Here is a 6,000-nt window from a genome sequence, read left to right on the forward strand (position 1 = left end):
TGCGGATTGTGTACCTGTCTTTGGTAGTTTGTAACAAAATCCCCAAATCTGCTCCTTCTTTTTAAATGACCCTGTATATAAAAAGTTTTGTGTGTCTACCATTATATACAAAAATTCTCCTAATTCAACCCTTTATGCAAAAATTCTTCTACATTTGCCCTTATACATATGTAGCAATACTAACATGAACTAGCATGCCTATGCTATTTGAATAGTACAGCCATTCATTCACTGTGCGTTGGAATAGCTGTGCTATGCAAATAGAGTAAAGCTGCATAGAGTGCTGGCAATTAGTATGCTATATTAGTATACAAAAATGTTCCTCAATTCAGTCTTCTATATAAAAAAAGTTCTACATTTGACCTAGTGTGCTAAAAAATCTCCTGCATTCTTCATTTACCCTTCTCTGTATGCAAATGAGTGGTGGAATAATTCTCCTCTGCATCTCTTGTTGAACGTAGCTACCCTATGAATCAATATCTGACCTTTTAACAGAGCAGGCCAAACAAGAATACCCATGGAGATATGTGTAGGATTTATTGGTTGTTCTTTCTGTCTCATACCATCTGCTCCAGTCTTCACTGTCAGTTTCTTTATCATCCTCATCATTCAGTTATCATCACCTTCTGCTCTTTTCATCTACAGATGAGACCCTCATTTTGTATTTTTTTTTCTATTCTGTTGATATGTCCTTGATATCTGTCATTCTTGCGATGGTCCAGTTGTTACAGTATTCGGCTCTACTGTTGGTCCTGGAGTATTTGTGCACTGAGGGACATGGTTAGTCAAGGATCATAAGAAGTTGTACTTCAGCACCTGAAGAAAATTAGGTCACTATTTAAAGGTACATGCTTAAAAATATGATGAAGAATCCATCGCTTGTGCATTTTGAATTTGTGATGGATTCTTAAGCATAGCTATGGAGTACAAATACTATTGCTAATGGTCTTGGATTAACTGTTAGCCAAAGCAGTGTCTTCTTCTGTGTATCAAGCCGTAGCTGGACTCACCTGTGTGCCCTATGGCGATGACCTGATTTATATATATCCCTTGTGGTTTTATTTATTACATTTCGAGACATGATTATTGCCCAGGAAAGTTTACTGATGTAGGTGCAGTCAGGTTCTGCCTCTTATGTCTGAGCTGGATGTAAAACACCTTGTCTAGATTAGACACAATTTATTGTCCTTAGGGCTCAGTCAGACAGGCGTTTTTATGTGCAAATTTATGAGCGTAAAAATGCATGCGTACAAAATTTGCGTCACATTGACAAAAACGCACCTGGCAGCATTTATGCGCACATAAGGTGTGCTGCCCACTATCCCATGGTGCAGCTGTGACAGCAGCAGCAGGGGATTCCTTGGATGTGAAACCCCTGGATGCTGTCACATCCTGGGGTTTCACCTTTGGTCAATGGGGCCGGCGGCAGCAGCGGAGACCCCATTGACAACATACAGAGAAGATCTTGATCCTCTGTCACAGCTGTGGCAGAGGATTTCTTCATCTCCGCGGGGAGTCCCCTTGTCACTGAACACCGTGACAGCATTATCATTCAATAGCTGAGTGCTGCCTCTGATTGGTCACAGTGCTCAGCCTATCAGAGGCAGTCCTTTCAGCAGGCGGGGATTTGAAATCCCCGCCTGCGGAAAGCACTTCAGAGCAGTGCAGGGAGAAGACCGGCTGGATGCGCCTGAGCCCCGGCAGCTGCAGAGAGGTGAGTATATATATATATATTTATATATATATATATATATATTTTATTTTTTTTACACATTTTAGGGATGATTTTTCAGGGGAGGGCTTATATTTAAAGCCCTTCCCCAAAAATAAATGCAAGACTTGCTGGCAGCCCATTGTTTTCAATAGAGCAGGCTGTAGCGCCAGCTTCATTGAATTCAATGGGAGAACATTGCGCTCCTGTGCCACATGCTGCTGCTGGCCCCATTAAGAACAAGGTAAAACCCCTGAATGCTGTCACATTGAAAAGCATTGGTTCTTAATAGATGCGGATTGCAAACGCATGTAACATAAAAATGCCGTCTGACTGAGCCCTTAAAAGGACAGATATACAAGCAATTTATTACACAAAAAACTAAAATATTGATTACAAAATGAAAATATGGGGAAACGGAAAATCTCACCAATGCAATAAAATCCTACTTAAAACAGAGCAACCCCATGTCAGGAGCCTTGGGTGACCCTGACTCCTCCTAGTTGGAAAACAGGGATGGTACTTGCTGCACATAATAACCCAAGATATGGTATAGGTGAAAACAAGCATGCAATAACTCGATAAAAATGTCACAACACCCCAGAATATACAAATCCCTTTATGAACTTATCTGACAATGAAGCAGGACAAAAGCCACCAACGTGACCAGAAACACCAACGGACTAGAAGTATAACCAGCGTACCCCATGTGGAGAAGCCAGAATAAATGTGTACAGACAGGTGCTCATTTGCCAGCTAGGAAACACACTTCCCAGTCAACCAATCCATCCACACACCTGCGGAGAAGTACTCCTGTCAGCGTCTGATGCCAAAATGACAGTGAGCAAGCACTTGTGAGTGAGGCAGGGCTGCTACTGTGACATCACCCAGTTCCCGTGTTCCCGATACGGCCGGTGCGCCATAGCACTACTGTTTAGTGTTCAGCCAGAGTAGTTACAAAAACCCTTTAATCCCTTCCCTCCATATGATGTAAGGGTACATCATAGCAGTGGGGTACTTCCCGCAACTGGATGTACACTTACGTCATGTGGATAGCGCAAGATCATAAGCAATCTCGCGCTATCCGGCAGCGGGAGCCGGCTGTCACTGATAGCCAGCCTCCTGCTGCAACAGCAGGGGTGCATCAGAGATTCGCCCCCTGCTGTTAACCCCTTCCCTGACGTGATCTATGTAAATTGCGGCATGGGAAGGGTTCACAGAGGGAGCGCGCTCCCTCTGTGATGTTATCAGGCTCTCGCACTATAATTGCAGAGAGACTGGCTGCTGCAATAAAAGTAATCAAAAAAACCGTATGTACTCCAAAATGGTACCAATAAAAACTACAGCTCGTCTCACAAAAAATAAACCCTCACAGTGCTCCATCCATGGAAAAATAAAAAAGTTATAGGACTTTGAATGAAGCGATTTAGAAAAAAAAAATTCCAAAAAGGGGGTTTTTATTGCAAAAAAGTGGAAAAACCTAAAAAAATATGAGAATTTTGGTATCGTAATTGTACCGGCCCTCAGAAAAAATGCATTGTGTCGTTGATAATATTGTGATACGGTGACACCGTGGAAGCTGGCATGCCGGTGTGATAGGCCGTACGTGGTGGTGATGCAATACACACACCCGAATGAATATATATCCCGTTCGAGGTCATGACAGCTAGGGTTGCCATGATGACACAGGTGCTGTAGCGTAGTGACGCTGCTAGTGTATTGATGCAGTGACGCCGTGAGCGTTGCCACGACGATGTGTGGTACTGTGCGGTGTGATGATGTGGCATGGACGTATTGGAAGGAATGCATAAGCCCTGTTAAAAATACTAGGGCTGTAGGCGGCCACGGACATCGGTGATGTAATCACGCCGATGTGCTGAAGGGACGGGATGACGTAACACGCATGATCCGCGCTTTGTGATGACGCGACCCAGTCAGATTCAGACGCCGGCACATTCAGATGACTAGGACGCCATGGAGATTATGGTGCCACGGATATCTGCTGGCTGGAGACCGGAACCAACAGTTGCGAGGTATATTGTGTGTTGGAACTAATGAGGAGGAGGAGTAATAACATGCTGATTTGATTGGTTGGCAGACATATGCATTTTATTATTTAAGGTGGGGAATGGGTGTTAGGTGCATGCTTGATAAAGACCAAGAATTGGTTGAAACATCACTGCCTGTACCTGTTTTAAAAGGATGGAATAAAGAAAAAGTGCTTTTACACCAAGGCAAGTCTGCTGCGGATCATCTTTACATTATGGCAGAATTGATGTGTTTTCTCTCCCTGCCATCATAAAAAAAAGAATTAAAGTTTTACAATATAGTCTATGTACCCAAAAATGGTACTAATAAAAACTATAGTTCGCCACTCAAAAAACAAGCCCTTATACGGCCGTGTCGATAGAAAACTAAAAAAGTTATGGCTTTTAAAAAAAGGAGATTAAAATCCGCCAAAAATCGTTGCGTCCTTAAGTCCAAAATAGGCCATGTCCTTAAGGGGTTAAAAACATTTATCATAGAATGAAGTTACAATGTTGTCATGGGGACACTAAATTTTACTTACGAAAACCAATTATTATTTCCCTTTTTGTTAGCTAGCAAAATAAATTAAAAAAACAGAAAATATTGTTTTTTAGGTTGTCTCTTTATGATAATACGGTGCGGCTGTTAGACAAGAAAAGGAAGCATTGTTATGGCATAGAAGCTCCCCGGTGGTCTGCAGCTTGTATTTGTAAAATACATTAAAGAGATTCCACTAAAGTTCCATTAGTTCTGCTTTATATTACTGAATTAATGAGATGTCAGAGCTTCAAAGCCTGTTTGTTGTGGTGGCTGACCCTACTGCTAAGTTAATTAATATTATATTGTATGTAATAATGAAATCTTTCTTCACTACAGAACTCAGCTGTGATTGACAAGTGTTCCTGACAAGACTTGATGGTGATAGATACATGTATACTCCTGTCCTTGTGTCTATTGACTTTCCAAAGAAGAAGATAAATTTCTGGAACACATTGCCGTAAATTGTGCGTTTACCTTGGAATGAACATGCAGATAATGAATATGGTCAAGAACAGGAGATTGATGCACTTTTACTTACAACTTCTGGACCTCCTTCCACTTGGTTGGGTAGGAACAGCACAGTGCCACCGAGGCTCCCCTACACATTAGCCGTCATGGCATGAAGCGAATGTTAAAAAAAAACACAAGCGGCACATGCATTATGAATGTGCAATGTTGTAAGCCACTGTGTGAGGGAGCTTCCAATCTAATGTGACCCTGGAAATACAGCCAGGTGTCCAAATTCATTAGTGTCAGCATTTTGCAGTTTTAGTGCAGCTGTCAAAACTAATTAACATTTTACGAGGCAACAACGATTAAAAATAGCTACACGTTTGTCAGAGAAGTGCTGCATATAAAAAAGTGACAAATGTAAAAATGCTGTGATGAAATACCCCGTGCACCTTTTAATACCTTGTTGATTGTAGGTGTAGCGTTCTATGCTGATGTATTATCTTTTTGGAGTTTGGTGCTCCATTTTTCTGATATAGCGATTTAATTCACCAGCACAGAGTTAAAGGGGTTGTCCCGCAGAAGCAAGTGCAGTTATGCACTTCTGTATGGCCATATTAATGCACTTTGTAATATACATCGTGCATTAAATATTGGCCTCCCGATGCTGGCGTCCCCGTCTCCATGGCGACGACCAAACTTCTCCTCTGGTCGCCGGAACAGTCGCGCTTGCGCACTGAAGATTCCTCTTCTTGATGGTTCGGGCTCACGAGCTGCGTCCTGGCTCCTCCCTCTTCTCCGCATCATCGCGTAGCTCTGCCTCCGTCACGTGGTGCCGATCAGCCAATGGGGTGGCTGGAATCGGTAGTGGAGCGCAGACTGCAGAAGAACATCCGCGGTGCACTGAGGGAGAAGACCAGCGGCAGCCATCTTGGACAGAAGATTTTTTAAAGTTGCTGAACGGGGATTCAGGTAAGGGAATTTTTTTTTAATAACACATGGCAGGGGTATTCCTTTACAGGTACTGGGGGACTGGGCAAAAAAAAAATTTTCTCTTTAGGTGCGGGACAACCCCTTTAAATGATAAAATACTGACTTCCCGTAGTCACCGCTAGGGGGAACTTTAAAGGGTTGTCTGGGTTATTTTATTTTAAATCAGTGCTTTCCCATGCCCAAACATAATATAATAACCTCCCCCGGCTGGCCTGCATCATCAGTGCCGCAGCTTCAACCTTCCCTCTTAGGACTCATGTCCACGGGCAGGTCAGATT

At 42.8% G+C, this 6,000-nt stretch overlaps 1 long non-coding RNA gene across 1 annotated transcript in view; it reads right to left on the reverse strand.

The window, feature by feature from the left end:
• LOC136626919 (uncharacterized) overlaps positions 1-4,890 on the reverse strand; it is a 47,752-nt gene extending 42,862 nt beyond the window's left edge. The window contains exon 1 of the long non-coding RNA XR_010792713.1: positions 4,818-4,890. This is a non-coding gene — a long non-coding RNA (uncharacterized lncRNA). The remainder of the gene's footprint in view (positions 1-4,817) is intronic.
• Between the last annotated feature and the right edge of the window lie 1,110 nt (positions 4,891-6,000).

This window comes from Eleutherodactylus coqui, chromosome 5 (genome assembly GCF_035609145.1).
Source record: "Eleutherodactylus coqui strain aEleCoq1 chromosome 5, aEleCoq1.hap1, whole genome shotgun sequence".
In the NCBI taxonomy this organism is placed as follows: domain Eukaryota; kingdom Metazoa; phylum Chordata; class Amphibia; order Anura; family Eleutherodactylidae; genus Eleutherodactylus; species Eleutherodactylus coqui.